Raw genomic sequence first — 17,247 nt, 5'->3', positions numbered from 1 at the left:
CATTTAGCCACTCCCAAGTGGCGGGGGATCAATTGTTCTTATCCCACCACTGACTTTCCTTATGCACTCTTGCTGATCATATGCCACCTCCCCAGGAAGATCCTTGGTACTCACCTGCCATATCTTGTTGTTCTGTTCAGGAGTGGGAGGCTCCCTCAAAGCTGGGACTTGCTGGGAGGTGTTGTCAGTAGATGTTCCTGGGGCTCCACCTCCCCTACACCCCTTCCATGTGCCCACCAGCTGAATCTGTCTGCTTGTTAGTCAGCCTGAACACTACAGGTGCCAAGCCTAGTGGCATGACCCTGATCCAGGCCTCAAGTGTGAAGGTCTGAATGCAGTGTTTATTTTACAAGCTGCTTACTGGACAAGGGTCCTTTGTGTTCGGATCTGGTAACACAAGCCTGGGTTATGCCTGTCAGTCTCATCCCTGACTTGGGACCATGTGCCTATTGGCCACCGGGCCACCTCATTGGCTTTCTACATCCTAGCCTGGAGTCTCCGAAGGCCTCTGGTTCCTTGGCCCCAAGAGTGCAGTGTGCAGCCATCCACTGGACTTAGGGGCAACCAAAAATGAAGAAGAAAAGAATAACTTAAAGCATCAGGGAGGTACAGACTCAACTACCTACTCATGCTTCCTGCATGCGCTGCTGTGGTCCATCTCTCAGCATCCTTCCCGGTTAGGGTGTCAATCACCACTCTGGTTGTGGGACAGACCCTTCTTCAGGACCTCGTCCTGGGTACCACTGGGGGGAGCACACATCTTCCTCTCAGCTATTGCTGTCTGCCACCAGCTTTTATCTGAGATGGCGAGCATTCTCCAATGATGTCATTGCCTTGCGCTGGCTCCAGCTGCATAAACTGGTGGCTGATAAGCCACACGGGTGTTTTGTTGTCTGGGGTCATTTCTCATTCGGCATACCTGGTGTGGGAAAGTATTTCCCCATTAAGGCACTTCTATGAGTGTTTCCCTGGGACTGCAGGGGTTCTCCATCATGGGTCTGGCCCCAGAGAAGGGGTTTCCACCCTTTTTCTCTCAGTACCCTGGGACAGAGCAGAACCAAGGGCTTTCTTTCCTAGGTGAGTCCCCTTCCCACTGAGTTAAAGTCAATCTTCATCTTTTTTGTCTCTCAACCCTATGATTCTTGCTTTCTTTTCAGCCGGTGCCTCCTTTAACTGGAGAGATGGAGCATGTTCACCACTTTGGCAAGCCTATAGCTGCTGGTTAGGGTACTTTCCCTGTTGTGGAAAATGTGATTTAAAACATCCTCAGGCTGTGTGGGATCAAAAACCTAAGTTTTCTACATGTTGGGAAAATACCTTGCATGGGTGGATGGATTTCCCCTCTCAGATTGCCCCCTTCCCCTCCTACCCAATAGAAAAGATTTCTGAGATAACAGAGCCCTCCATCAGCCCTGAGTCAGATGTTTCAGTGGTGGAAGTTCACCCCCTCCACTGTGCCTATTCACACAGACTGTTGATAGGAGATTTCCTACTCAGTACTCACATGCTCAGGAGATACCTATGGTTGCCTATTGAGAAAAGAGAGTTCTGTAGTACTCTGGGTAGAATAGGATTGCTCTCCTAACACATGGCAAGATGAGGTGAAATGCATAGACTTAGGTCTTGTACAAATATTGTTTCTCCTGGTAGGTTTGCTCCTCTCCCATGAGAAAGCATGAATTCAACCTTTTTTTTTTTTTTCCTAGGGTAGAAACAGCCATTTAACCAAGAGAAAAATAAACTGGAAACAACCAGGGTTAAATCACTCCCAGAATTGTCTCCTCTTGGGGATTGAATGTCTGTACATGCTTTGGCTTCTCTCAGAGGAGAATCTAGTCCTCCAGCCTCCTCCTCTCCCCTACTAGAAACATGGGATGGAGTTTGCTCCAGCAGAGAGCAGAATACACCCTCTTCACAATCTCCTCATTGTGCTACAGAGATACACAGGCTGACCATGGGCAGTCTGGAGCAACCAGTCAGGACTGCCCTATGTGCTGCTGTCTTCTGTTACCAAGCACACTAAAAAAGCTTTCAGAGAATGCCAGATGTGTGCCCACCACCCTCCTTTTCCCCCACCATTCCCTGCTCCCCCACCCAGTTACAGTGTCAGCACTGCAAGCTTTCTACTCTTCAGGGTCTCAACATTCAAATGTCTGTATACATTGCTGTGTATAAATTTTCTCTAGAACAAACCTAGAAGAATACTCCCAAATTATTTGCACAGTCTTAGACATCTGAGCCTAAGAGTCAATGTAAGATCTAAGCCTTCATATCTGAATTGTCTCCCCAACTATAAAATTGAAATAATAAAACTTACACACCTATTAAAAGTGGTAGACATTTGAAATACTATTTATTTCTGAGTGTTTTATTTACTAGCTTCAGCTATGTTTTTTAATATATAGGTTTTACTGTAGGGATATTTTTAAATACAATTTCCTATTTTTTAAATACATAAATCTAACAAGACAGAAATGTTATGATATAGAACAATACTGACTCATTTCCCAGTATCATCATCAGGGTTGAAAACAGATTAAGAATACAGACACCTGGCATTTGAGCTAACCAAGTAACCAATAGCAGTAGTAGGCTGTTATCTTCTAAGTACCTGTTTCAGACTTTGGAAGCCCTGATGGTTACATATCTACATTTCTCATCCTTTCATGCCTTGCCCTTTGCCCTTAATGTTAGTATATATGCCTTATTTTCCATTATCACAAAGCCTGTCTGTGCCTTTCTTTATCTCACAGGTTGTCTTTGCACCATTTCAGTCTCTATAGCCATTATATGGAGTGTGGCTGACAGGCCTTCTTGTACCCCTCCAGGGAGCTCTATTTTCCAGGTTGGTAACTATTCCCCTTCCGGACCGGTTTGTCTCCGTGGGTGTTCTTCTCCTGCATCACCACACCCTGCTCTCTCCTGCCACAACTTGGTGTTTCCTTAGTGGGGCGGGGCTAGTTCACGGGTCCCTCGGTGGCCCGGGCTTGGCCTGCCAGTTGCACACGGGGCTCCGCCACCCCTACACCCCAGCCTCACGCCACCTCTGGGCTCCACTTCCCTAAGCTTGCTCTGCTGCTTCTGCCAGCTTCTACCACAGCTTTCTTACTTGATCCCACAGACTGTAGGATACCACTATACCACTACTTTAAGGTCGACTTCCTAGCAGTAGCCTACACCAGAGCCTAATCTGCACCCTCTATTGACCCCACACCACAAGCCCTTCACCCGGTGCTGCTCTCCCCTGTGTAGTCACTAATTATACTGCTATCCCTCCACCAGATCCTTATTAGCCTGGAATGGGAGGGGAAGGGATTCCCCCTTAGTGGCCCTCTGGTTGCCCCACTCCTGTTTCTTTACCCGACGTCTGCAGGTTTTGGTGGTGATCCTGCCCCGATCTCCCTTCAGCCCGGGGATTTTCAGTCTTCCGCCCCTTTTCAGCGAGTCCCGCACTCACTGTCTCAGGACTTACTTCTGGGTCTCCGAACTCCTCCCAGATCATCCCGATCCTTGGTTGCTCACCCGATCCATCACTTCTTGCCCAATCTGATGTTGTCCCCATCATCGGGCTTCCTTCCAGGGTCGCTTCTGCCTCCTGCGCTCCAGCTCAGCGTATCCTGTCCCCAGGATCCTTTGCCGTCACTTTCCCGGCCTGCCACTTGATTTCCACGCCATCCGCCGCCTCTGAAGTGGCGGCCACCATTTTTAAATCTCCCGGCCGGCATCTGACGTCATCATCAGCTGCCGGCCGCAGCTGTACATAGACACGGCTGATGAGCCGTGTGGGTTCACCCTCTGCCATGGCGTTCCTCTCATCCCACCTTTCCAGTGAGTCTTCCCAGCTTCTTTGGGTCCCAGGACATGGAGCAATCTGAGGTCAGAGATGGATTCTAAAAAATTTAGTAGGTATAGATTATATATTAACTGTTATTTCTCTGCGTCTTATAACTTGCCAAATTACATAGATTTTCAAAGGTGAGCAAATACAGGAGACCCTCACCATTCATGGAGGATACGTTCCAGACATCCCTATGAATGGCAAAATCTGTAAATAGGTCAGGAGTGAGGCAGCGGGAGCCCAGCGCTGGCAAGCGTGTAGCTCCTGCAGACACCACTGGCAGTGACGGTGGGGGGTGTGGGATCATGGCAAGAGCGTGTGGGGAGAGAGTGTGTGTGGGGAGAGAGCATGGGTTCGAATAGTTGCACCACATATATTCAAAATCACGAATCTGCGAATGGTGAGTGATTCCTGTACTCCATTCCTGACGCAACACATCCCCCAGCCTCATTCTAATCCATGCTTCACTATTGTCAACACTTGTGCTTTTATGCCCATCTTTCATGGGTGGATCTAGGATTTTGAAAAAGGCAATGTATCTGGTGTGGAGAAAAATGAGAACACATTTTTCTCTATTTAAAGAGAAAGTAGGAACTTTGCTAATATGCTAGGGACAGTTTAAGATTGAAACAATATAATATGTTCAGTTTAAGATTGAAACAAAACAAATATAACTTTATCAGAGTATGCATTGATTTGCTATATTATATATTAAGTACAAAAACACAGTGAATTAGGCAAGTAATAATCAAATCATTAGAATTAAATGTACATCTCTTACTCAGCTTCATAAAACAAAATATAGCCTTTTTGAGCATCTTCACTGTGCATCCTATATCTCACTAGCAGTTATTTCCACATCTGAATTCACATTCAGTATGGGCAGTCCATTGAGATGCTCTTCACTCATTGTTGAATGAAGTTATGTTTTAAGTCTCTGGCAAGGTTTTTTTTTGTGATCTTGCTCATTGAACCACTTGTATTGTTGGGATAACAGGTATTTTAACAAGTGGTGACTCTGGTATCTGATACAACCAGGAGATGCAAAAAGATAACCAACAACTCATTGCTTCTCTTTTTAACAGTAATGAAGGAAGAGGCTCTTTTACTCTAAAATTTGCTAATTGGTACGCTTCATAACTCAAAAGGTAAATGTATCTTGCTCCCTACACTCAATGAATTGCTCAGCAGATCTGATGGCGTAGATCTGCCAGACCTCTTACAAAATAGAGGACAGGAGAGGCATCTTCATTTTCAAGTATATGACAACCTGTGATTGCAAGTATGTAAATTAGATTTTAATAAGAAAAATTAAATAGCAATTTGTGGAGCATTATCATCAGCATTATTAGTATTGTTCTGTATCATTTGTAGACTTGGGCTTTTTTAATGTAAAGAGAAAGAAAATGAGAAGTTTCTAAAGATTATGAATCCTTCTTAGTTGTTTTTCCTTTCTTCCCTTTTATACTCAGGAAGGATTTTGGGAAGCTACTGTTTGTGAGAAGAAACTTGGTTACATCTGCAAAAGAAAGTCATTATTACAAGCTCCTGAGGAAGTAGAAATGAATGACCTGGGCAGCCAAAGAGTAAGTGTGAAGTAAATTATTAGAAGATGCATGAAAAATATTTGGCTTAGTAGGTTGGTCTCACTCTGTAGAGTAGAATATCATTGATGGTGTCTCTTGCAATAACAGCTTTTGTAAGTTTTTTACCTTCACTGTGAAAATACTTAAGGAAATTCAGTTGAAATTCATTTTTCATTTACATAAATGATCCTGGTTCCCTACATCTCTTCCTCTTTGTGATGCAGTCCACATCTACCATTTAGTCAGAGATCTTAGGCTCTTAGTCAAACTGAAAAAGCACACAACACCCACTAAGGGTATCTCCATCTCAGTTCCCAGGTCTTCTGTTTCTTTAGAGTTTTTATTTGCAATTGGCAAATCTAAATGGTCATTTATGTATAGTGGTTATTGTACATTTAATGTAGTACTTGCATAATAAAGTACTAAATTAATGTGCAGTATCCCGAGTTATTGCACAGTAGTGCTGGCGAATGCCTTTTTAGTGATGTTACTGCACAGTAGCCTAATAATACTGCACAGTAGCATATTAGCACTGTCCATGCTGTGACATACTACTGTGCAGTACTATTAGGCTGCTGCATAATTAGCGTCTCATGTAAACATGCCAAGTAACTATAAAAAACCAAAAGCAGTTCAAAGTGAAGAAGAACTGCCTTTTCCAGCTACCTGTCCTAGATTTTTTACTTGTGAGCTCCCTGTTTGATCTTTGAATCCTATGCCTAAGTTATATGGTCTCTAACTGGCAAGCTTAGTCATTGGGATACAAAAACCCACTTCTTTAGCCTATTGTAATAAACCCCTGTGATAGAGGAGTGAATTTATTTCTACAAACAATCCTGGGCTGTATTGCTCTTACATCAGAGGGGTTTAAACCAGGGGTGGGCAATTATTTGGGACCACAGCCCACATAGGGAGTTTTGGTGAAGTGTTATGGGATGGGTCAACACCTCCCACCCCTGCCACAATTCACCAAAACTCCTTAAGTGGCCCTGAGCATGGGGAGACTCACCAAGACCTGTGCAGGAAGGGTGTGTGGCAGGGTGGAAGTGATGGGGCTGTGGGCAGGCAGGGAGCTGCATCTGGGGTTGGGTCCATGGCAGCTGGGCTGTGACAGTGTGGGGCAGGGCCAGGGCCAGAACAGAGCTGCGATCCACTCCCTGCATGTCCATTGAACCCATGTCCATCACATGGCCATACAGGGTCTGCACAGGTCCTGCCCCCAGCTCTCTGTATGAGGCAGATGGGCCACAGTGCCCAGGCAGTGAGGCTGGGTTTGGTAGTAACAGCAGCTGGAATGAGCCACCACTTCTGGGGCTGCCAGGTGCCCCAGCCCCACTGCAGGCCTGGGTGGAGTGGGGGGAGGGGCAGGATTGGCCACATGCACTACAGCATGGCCTGCCTCCTGCACCTGTCTGGGCAGGACCAAGGGATCCACCATAAGCTAGAGAAAATTCCTCAGTCAGACATATTTTGCCTACCCCTGGCTTAAACCTTACCACTTATAAGCTACTGATGTCAGGCATCAGTGTTCTATTGGATATCAGAATATTTTTTCATTCTAAGGATCTAGAATCCATAACACTTAGCTACATATTTCAAATTTCCTTCTAAATAAGAGTAGAGACAGTCCCTTTTTCTTCCAAGGACTGCATCACTAACCTAGTAAATAACTGGAAGGCCATATTTGTCCTCAAAGTCAACATTGAATGCCAAGCATCATAAAAGATAGGATGAGAATGCAGGTCAGAAGCAAGCAATTTGGGGCAAAAGTCCAGTATCATCCTCTCAGTAATAAGAAGGCTGACCTCTGTATGAGCAGGGAGCCGTCTTTGTTACTTTACAACTCAGCTCATGAGTCATGATTAAATTCCATTCTTGTTTCTCAGTGTAGCTTCAACAATGGATTTCACATTAATGTATGATAACTGCATCTATATATATCTATAGCTATCTATTTATCTGTCTGTCTAAATATATATGCCTATATTAAAGGGCAAAGCAAACAATACTTCCCAGTGTATTAAGAAGTTGTGTGTGTTTGCCTAATGTTTGCTGCAGGGCTGGAAAAGACATGGCTTTCATTGTTACTTGGTTGGACACACATTTCTATTATTCTCAGAAGCAAATGAGGCGTGTCAAAGGAGCTATGGCTACCCAGTTACTATGGAAGACAGGTATGGAAAAAGGCTTTTTAAATCAACTTTTAATTATTCAGAATATACAGTAACATATATAAATCAACCGTTTTACCATCTTCTCCATTTGGAATGATTTCATTAAAATTATAAGCTCGAAGCAGAAAAGAGTTAAGACTAAATCTTTAAAAAGTTGTAAAACATGTATGTTCTTTCCCAGAAATGACTAAGCCTATCTCACTAATTTGGTTGGGCTGAGTCCTGAAAAATATTTCTGGATTGGTCTCTCAGATGTAGAAGAACAGGGGACATTCAATTGGGCCAATGGTGAAGTTGTTTTGTTCACTCACTGGAACTCAGGAATGCCTGGTAAGCACTTCACTACTATATAATCTGTGATGTTCATGGTTTGACTAACATCTCACAAGTTTTCAAATGCTGTCCTCTGAGAGGCTAGACAGGATTCAGTCAGGCACCATCTCATGTCCTCATACAGGAAGGTAAATGAGGCACAAGGAGTGAACTAGCTATCTTAACTTACCTGGTGCAAGGGAATAATGTAGCAAGTTGGTATTCCTCATTCTGAAACTGTGCAAACAGGGGCTCTGGTGGTCTAAGATAAATACTGGGTAGTGGCTGGGCTGGAGGTGATTCATGGTCTTAGCCAATCCACAATTTTTACACAGTAGTTAGTGGCTGACAATAGTACACCAGACTGTGAAAAACTGTTGTTGGATGTTGTTGGCAACTTGGGCAGCAGTGACCATGAGATGATCGAGTTCAGGATCCTGACAAAAGGAAGAAAGGAGAGCAGCAGAGTATGGACCCTGGACTTCAGAAAAACAGACTTTGACTCCCTCGGGATACTGATGGGCAGGATCACTTAGGAGGACAATCTGAGGAGGAAAGGAGTCCAGGAGATCTGGCTGTATTTTAAAGTAACGTTACTGAGGGTGCAGGAACAAATGATCCCAATGCACAGGAAGAATAGCAAATATGGCAGGTGATCAGCTTGCTTTAGCAGATAACTCTTTGGCAAGGGACTTGAAGAGTAACAAGAACTGTTTCTACAGTGGCAACAAGAAGCAGGTCAGGGAAAGTATGGGTCCCTGACTGAATGGGGAAAGCAACCTAGTAATAGATGATGAGGAAAAGGCTGAAGTTCTCGATGTCTTTTTTTACCTCAGTTTTTACATGCAAGGTCACTTCCCAGACTACTGCACCTGGCAATGCAATTTGGGCAGAAGGTGAGCAACTCTTAGTGGTGAAAGAACAAGTTAGGAACTATTTAGAAAAGCTAGATGTGTACAAGTCCATGGGGCCAGACGCAATACATCTGAGGGTGCTGAGGGAGTTGGCTGATGTGATTGAAGAGCCGCTGGCCATTATCATTGAAAACTCATGTTGATAAGTCCTGAATATTTGGAAAAGGGCAAATATATTGCTCATCTTTAAGAAAGAAAATAAAGGAACAGGTCAGTCTTGCCTCAGTTCCTGGAAAAATCATGGTATGGGCCCTCAAGGAATCCATTTCTAAGCACTTGGAGGGGAAGAAAGTGATCAAGAATAGTCATTCATCAAGGGCAAGTCATACTTGACCAATCTGATTGCCTTCTATGATGCGATGACTGGCCCTATGGCTGTGGGGACAGCAGTGTACATGATATACCTTAACTTTAGCAAGACTTTTGATATGGTCTCCCACAGCATTCTTGCAAGCAAGTTAAGGAAGTATGGGCTGGATGAATGGACTGTAAGGTAGATAAAATGCTGGGTGGATTGGGCTTGATGGGTAGTGGTAAATATTTCAAGGTCTAGTTGGCACCTGGTATCAAGTGGAGTGCCCCAGGGCTCAGTCCTGGGGCTGGTTTTGTTCAATATCTTCATTAATGATCTGGAAGATGGGATGGATTGCACCCTCAGCAAGTCTGTGGATGACAGCAAGCTGGGGGGACTAGTAGGTATGCTGAAGTGTAGGACTAGGATTCAGAGTGACCTAGACAAATTGGGGGATTGGGCCAAAAGAAATACCATGAGGTTCAATAAGGACAAATGCTAGGTCCTACTTTTAGGATGGAAGAATCCTATGCACCAGTACAGGCTGTGGACCAACTGGCTAAGCAGCAGCTCTGCAGAAAAGCACCCTGGGGGTTATAGTGGATAGTGGGACTGTGTACAATTTTGCCAGCTATTTCATTTTGACACTGTTTCGACTTGTTTTGAGCTCAAAACAGCAAAATCGAAATGACATGAAGGGCTTCAAAAAAGCCTTGAAATGAAATGAGGGCAGTCAAAATGTTTCAAAAGTTTTGAAATGGTTCATGTTTCGAGGCTGAAGCTGGGCTTACCTGCAGGGGAACAAAAAGTAAGGAGAGGGAGAGGGAAGTGGGGGGAAGGAGTGCTCTGATATTGACTATAACAGTTTGGCTGCCGGAGATGCTACTGGTGCTACTGTGCTGCTTACTAAAGTTATTACCTGTTGTCATTTAAAGTGATGGACCAGAATGAGGCTGTATGGCAGGAGGAAACCTCATTGGGGCTCACTACCACGTCATCTAGAGGCCCCAGTGCCAGTGAGGTTGTGCCTTAACACACGTGGTCACACATCATGAGTTTTGCTTCTCAGCAGCATGAGGTGCAGTTTCCCAGAAACCCCTGCACCTATTTCCTTGAAGCCTGGCAGACTTCATGGCCTCCACAGGGGCTACCACGCATGCAGTTTTCACCCTGCTGTGCCTTAACACACACATGTGACATGACCTTTGCTTGTCAGCAGCTTGAGGTGGGATTTCCCAGGAACCCCTGCACCTTTTGCCTTGAAACTTGGCAAGCTTTGTGGCCTCATTAGGGGCTACTATGACTGCTGTTTTTATCCCCCTGTGCTTTAACACTTATAAGTGACATGAGTTTTGCTTTCAAGACTTTGAGGTGCAGTTTCCCAGAAACCCCTGTACCTATCTCCTTAGCAGGTTTCATGCCCTTAGAGGGAGCTGCCGTCCCTGCTACTTTCATCCAAATATACCCATAGGCTATAATGGGGAAGCATGAAACTGCCTATAACTTTGTCATTCATTGGCATATTTGGATGAAAGTAGCAGGGATGGTAGCCCCCTTTAAGGGCATGAAGCCTGCTAAGGAGATAAGTAAACAAAGTTAAAACAAAGTGAAACAGAACAGTGCTTTCAAAATGAAATGAAACTGGAAGTGAAACACTCCTGTTGAAACAGCAAAATGGAAATTGAGACAAAATGGTGCTGTTTTGCACAGCCCTTGTGGACAATAAAGTGGATGTGAGTCAACAAGTCGAACAGAATACTGGGCTGCATTAATAGGAGTGTTGCCAGCGGATCAAGGGAAGTGATTATCCTACTCTATTCTGCACTGAACAGGCCACTTCTGGAGTACTGTGTCTAGTTTTGAACCCCCACTACAGAAAGGATGTGGACAAGTTGGAGAGAGTCCAGTGGAGGGCAACAAAAATGGTTAGGCAGCTGGGGGACATGACTTGTGAGGAGTGGTTGAGAGAACTGGGCTGACTTAGTCTGCAGAAGAGAAGACTGAGGCAGAATTTAATAGCAGCCTTCAACTGCCTAAACAGGGGTTCCAAAGAGGATTGCGCTAGACTGTTCTCTGTGGTGGCAGATGACTGAACAAGGTGCAATGGTTTTAAGCTGCAGCAAGGGAAGTTTAAGCTGGATATTGGGAAAAAACTTCTCACTAAGAAGGTGGTGAATTCAATGTCATTTTGTCATGAGATCTCACTCGTGCAGAAAAAAGTAATTAGCCTTGTTCAATTGTTTAGTTTTCTCCCTTTTGACAATGATGAGCTCAAGTGATTTGTTAAATTGTACCTTTGCTGCTCTTCTGCATATTCATATCTCACATGTCCCTAACTGCAGTAGATTTTCCCACCCTTCAGCTATTAAAATTGATTTGATTTGAAGCAGAAGTCTTACTTTTGACAGCAAAGCCCTAAATTCAGAATAAAACATAAAAAAGACTATGCATTTGTCATTTACATATTTTTAATTTCTTATATGAATCACTGAGGAAGAGAACCAGGCTATATTGCCATGGGAACTGGAATTGCACCTGGATTATGGGATGTTCTTAACTGTGAGAAGGCAGCAAAATTTCTCTGCAAGCAGTGAGCTGAAGGAGTGACCCCTCCTTCGATTGCAGCAACAGCTTCTGATGCCCCATGTCTGGGGGCTGGGAATTAGCCTCTTATACTAGCTTCTGCTTCAAAGTAAGTATTAAAGTTCAGTGATACATTTACTATTCCTCAACCACTGCATGTACTGAAGGGCCAGTGCTCCTCTCAGTTACCCAATAATGTTTTGTATATCTGAAAGATGTCTTTCTAGGCAGTTTTTTTCTTTATAGTATTGTCAACCCTATTGCTCAAAACTGTGAGTCAAACTGCCAAACTATAAAGAGAATTGGTTAAAAAAAATCACTAGAGTTTATAATATATAGATACGCATTGGACTCTTAGTGTTAGTGCCTCATTTCTAGATATTCTTGCTAACCCTGAAGGCTAGAAGCTTTTTTTAAAAAAAATGACAGCTTGGGTACTCTCTTACTAATTGCCTTCAAGGATTGTGGTTTTTAGAAAAATACCAACTGTCAAGAGACTCATGATAAAAACCACAAAAGCTGGTGATTTCCATAAGAAAAAGATGAAAAGTCATGGGAAATTGGCACCTTTCCAGACTTTTTGACAGCACATATGATGTATACCAAAAACCCAGTTTCATTTTCAGAATTTTGATGGCACCTAGGCAACTAGGAAAAGCACTTTCTTTGTGTGTCCATGTTAAAATAACAGAAACCAAAACTAGAAAGCCAGACCCGCCCAATAAAAGCTCCTGCAGCATAATCTTTTCACCCTGGATATAAAACATGCTAGGCATGGGGTCATTCCTTTAAGGCACTGAACACCATTGCTGTAATCATAGAAAATCACATGTGGAAATATATGTAGGCTTAAAACAAACGCTTGCTTATGTGATCAGGCCTTTGTAGGATTTAGCTTTATGTCCCTGTTTCCTCATTTCTCCCATTAATTAGATCTGTACTTCATCCATTTCTCAAAAATCTCTTACTTTTCACCCTGGGGTATTTAACATCATGCTATTTTTCCTCCCCCTCAGTAATCAAAATTCCCATTAACATATGAACTAGCTTTTATCCAAATGTACATGGCAACAGTTTTGAGTCTCCCCACTCTCCACTGGTATTTAAACAGCTCAGTGGAAACGGCATTCCATAATCCAGGTTATAAGTGTAAATATGCATGTAATTTGCCAGGTTGCATAAAATAATAGCTGCAAATATTTTACCTGATTTTTATCACATCAGCAAGGTCTTTCACACTAGGTTATTATGAAATATTTCCTCAGTTTTTTATAAGAGTGGGAAACCAAAGGAAAACCTGGTTTGAAGCTGAAGAATTTTGTAGATAAATAGGAGGGAATCTGCTCAGCATTCACAGCAGAGAGGAACAGTTTCTAATATGGAAATTGGTGCTGTGAATATCTGTAAAAAGTTGCTTCTGCTATTTTAATGATATGTTTATTTAGAATTATCAAATGTACTCTTGTGTCTAGAGCTGGATGCATAAAGGATTTTTATTTTGGTGGATGCAAATATTGGGAATAATTGGTTTGGTTTCAAACAAAATAGAATTGTTGTTATTTTTCAGCAAAACAACCAAGACTGTTTTAACTCTCTCTCTTCCCTCTGCCCACCAAAAGGTTTTTTTTACTTAAAGATATTTTGTCTCATGTTGGAGTCTTTAAAACCACCTTATTTAACTTATCTTCTTTTCATTAGGTTTAAACAAAAATCTAAAGATGAAAAGTTTCACTTAAACATGTTGAAACAAATCCTTTTAGCAATTCCAAAATTAGTTTATTTGAAAAATGTCAAAATTAAATATGTTGACTTTTTAAAAAAATCTCCCATTTTTTGGCCATTAAATTTGTCTGAAATTCACAAATAGATTCATTTGTTTCAAATGGCATTTTTCAGTGAATTTGCTGTTCATCATTTTTTCCCTCAGCTCTAGTCACTATTTCTGAAATAGTGAATTCAAAGTTAAAATATGGTTATTATATTTGTAATTGCCATATTTAAAAATGGGTTCAAGACTTTAGGCTGAAGTGGAGTTTCATAATTTGGGTACCAGATTAGCCCACAAAAATATGAGATAGGGAAGTTGTTTTAAAAAGAAAAGAACTTCTTCTAGATAGGGCTTTAAACTAAGATTGCTGAGGGATGGGGTAACAAAGACTGGACCAGAGCTTGCCTCGGCACCAACATACAAGAAAGCTCTGTAGATAGGGACACTAGAAGAGCCACTTCCACGGGAGCTGATGGAGTAGTTTTTCATCAGTATGACAGGAAGTTGAGAGCCTCATTAGGAGGACTCAGGTACCTGTACACTAATGCCAGAAGCACTGGGAACAAGCAGTTGGAACAAGCCCTCCTACTCTCCAGTGGGCATTTCAATCTAGTAGGGATTATGGAGACCTGGTGGGACTCCTTACATGATTGGAGTGTAGCCATAAATGGCTACACCCTGCACAGAAGGAACTTAGTAGTGTGGCTGTCTATGTGAAGGAGCAGTACACCTTCTTGGAGGCCAACATTGGCTCCAAAGAAGAACGACTCAAAACCCTTTGGGTCAAACTGCAGGTCGGGGGAGAGACCTAACTGTAGGTGTGTACTACAGAACAGTAAACCAAGGGGAGGAACTTGATCTAGAGTTTGCCTGAGAACTGACAGAGGCTTCACATGCACAGGACATGGTCATCATGGGTGAGTTCAATTACCTGAACATCTCTTGGGAGGAACACTGGAACATTCAGCCAAGTCAGGTCATCTGTGTTCCTTTCTGACCTGCATTGAAGAGATTTTTTTTACTCAGGCAGTGCAAGGACCAACCAGAGGTAATGCTCTTCTAGACTTGGTCCTGGCTAAAGGAGATGACTTGGTGACTGACTTAAAGTTAGAGGGCAGCCTGGGCTACAGTGACCATGGAACCATCATGCTCACTGTCCATCACAAGGCAGACAAATTAGATAGCAGGACAGAAGTTTTTTTGGACTTCAAAAATACAAATTTCAGCAAGCTCAGGTCACTAGTAGGGGAAGGGCTGAAGGACCAGGGACCAAAGGCAAAAGGAGTACATGAAGAATGGTCATTCCTGAAGGCCATGATCCTTGAAACACAAAGGAAGTCCATTTCCACATGGAGCAAAGGTATCAAAAGGGCTGGGAAGCCCTCTTGGCTAAACAGGAAAATCATGGTCCTCTTAAGAAAGAAGAAAGAGATGTACAAACAATGAAAGCTTGGGGCGTGTTCCAAGAAAGGCTGTACAACAATGGCCTGCATTTGTGGGGAACAGATTAGAAGGGCTACAGTGGCAACTGAACTAAAATTAGCAATGGGGATCAAGGACAACAAGAAGTCCTTCTTTAGGTATGTAGGAAACAGGAGGAAAACAAATGGGAGTGTGGGGCCACTGCTCAACAACTCAGGACAGCTGGTTACCAGTGCTCAGGAGAAAACTGAACTCCTGAATGACTACTTTGCTTTGGTCTTTCAGAGGGCCAAGGGGGAAAACATGCCAGATGGAATACAGAAGGAGCAGGGTAGCAATGACTGTCTTCCTACTATTGCCATAGAACTGGTATGTGACCAAGGAAAAAAATTAGACATGTATAAATCAGCAGGCCTGGATGAACTTCATCCAAGGATGCTGAAGGAGCTGGCTGAAATCATCGTGGAACCCCTGGCAAAGCTATTCCAAAATTTGTGGCACTCTGGAGAGGTCCCTGAGGACTGGAAGGCTGCCAACGTTGTGCCCATCTTCAAAAGGGAGGAGGGAGGACTCCGGTAACAATAGGCCAATTAGCCTAACTTCTATCCCATGGAAAATCCTGGAAAAATTCACCAAAGAGTCTATATGCGATAGGCTTGCAGAAGGTAGGATGCTGTCCCATCCGACGTATGAATATCAAGATAGTGCAATAGCCTCATCTCCATCTGACAAAGTGTGTGTATAGATTTTGCAGCTCCTACTAGTCCTAGAAATGAAATGTCAGAAGACAAGCTGACTTTGAGGCTGTTTAACAGGCCAGAGCACAACTCCTCTTCCTCATACTGAAGAAAATGGTAAGAGAGCTATATTTCTATCATAGGTAGTTTATGAAAACTGGAATGAAGGAGAACCCAGTAATGATAAAGGAATTGAACACTATATAATGTTTGAAGGCTCAACAGGAATGCGATGGAATGACACATACTATGAACATTTGCTTAATTGGATTTGTGAAATAAAAAAAGGTAGGTTTATTTCCTCATGTAATTAGAGCCATAAAACCAAATCTTGTTGGACTAACTAAAATTAGAAATAGGTGTGCTACTAAAATATTTTTGTATGGGAAAAAAAGAAAAAAGAAAGTGATGTAAACTATGAGGACATGAATTCAGCTCTTTGAATTAAAATATTTCTATACAGGAGGTCAAAAAAGTCTCTGCCACTTTATTTGTAACTTTATCTGCTTAATATTGATTGAACTGACAAAGCAACAATGTCTATTTCTTCTCATCTTATGTCCATACTTACATCTTTCGAGGCTTTGCTAAGAGGAGCTGGATCAGAAGCAATAGAGCTCCAGCTTTCATAAGTAAATAGGTGTGCTATTAAATACTTCTGAGAAAATAATAATCAAACTGAGAGACATGAACCATCTACTTCAGCAAGAGGGTAAATAGTTAAGAATTTAATTCAGGCCTAAATTATTTCAGCTTCCACCAACATTTCCCTGTCAGCGGGGTCCTAAGCACCAGAAAGTACAGAAGTAAAGGGTTATGGCAACATCTGATTTGCCTAGTGGCATACAGACTGCCCCAATATAGCCCAAACTAGCACAGTGCAAAAGTGACCTGGCAGGTATTGTGGTCAATGTGCCTGGGTATGTGGTGATTTGGTTGAGTGAGGAATAAATTACTCAAATTAAAATAAAACAATAATATAAAATATTTAGCGCATTTTGATCTATTTTCTGCCCTCCATCCTAGGTAGAATTCCCGGGTCCTTCCTCCCACACCTCTCAGCTGAGTATTTTAGTGCATAAACAGAAGGCCAGGACACCCTGCAAGATAGGGGATAGGGACCAAGAGACTTTGTCTGACGAAGATAACTAGGAAACAAGGTTATAAACAATTTCTGCCTACAACATTGAAATACAGATGATTAGTACCATTCTAGAAATCAACTGGGGTTGAGAGGAAGTTAGGAATAAATAAGCAGCTTCCTAACAGCTTGAAACTGCCCCACTCCTGAGGTCTCCTGGACAGCAAGATCATTCTCAAACGCTGAGAGGCATTGCATTTGCACACTGAACCCATTACCCTAATGGAAAAATCCATGCTATTTTACTAATGACTCATGACAAATATGTCCTCAGGCCATTGGCTTTCAAGCAGCAGCTTGAGACAAGTTTCACAGTTTCATAGTTTCTAGGGTCGGAAGGGACCTGAGCAGATTTCATATTTCATAGACATCAGAGCTGGAAGGGACCTCGGGAGATCATTGAGTCCAGCCCCCTGCCCAAAGGGCAGGAAGTCAGCTGGGGTCATAGGATCCCAGCAAGATAAGCAGCCAATTTACTCT

At 42.8% G+C, this 17,247-nt stretch overlaps 1 pseudogene; it reads left to right on the top strand.

Annotated features, from left to right (window-relative positions):
• LOC109306551 overlaps positions 1–17,247 on the top strand; it is a 50,666-nt pseudogene that overhangs the window by 13,081 nt on the left and 20,338 nt on the right.

This window comes from Crocodylus porosus, unplaced genomic scaffold, assembly GCF_001723895.1.
Source record: "Crocodylus porosus isolate Cpor-Errol unplaced genomic scaffold, CroPor_comp1, whole genome shotgun sequence".
NCBI classification, from domain to species: domain Eukaryota; kingdom Metazoa; phylum Chordata; order Crocodylia; family Crocodylidae; genus Crocodylus; species Crocodylus porosus.
This window is presented reverse-complemented; position numbering and strand designations above follow the sequence as displayed.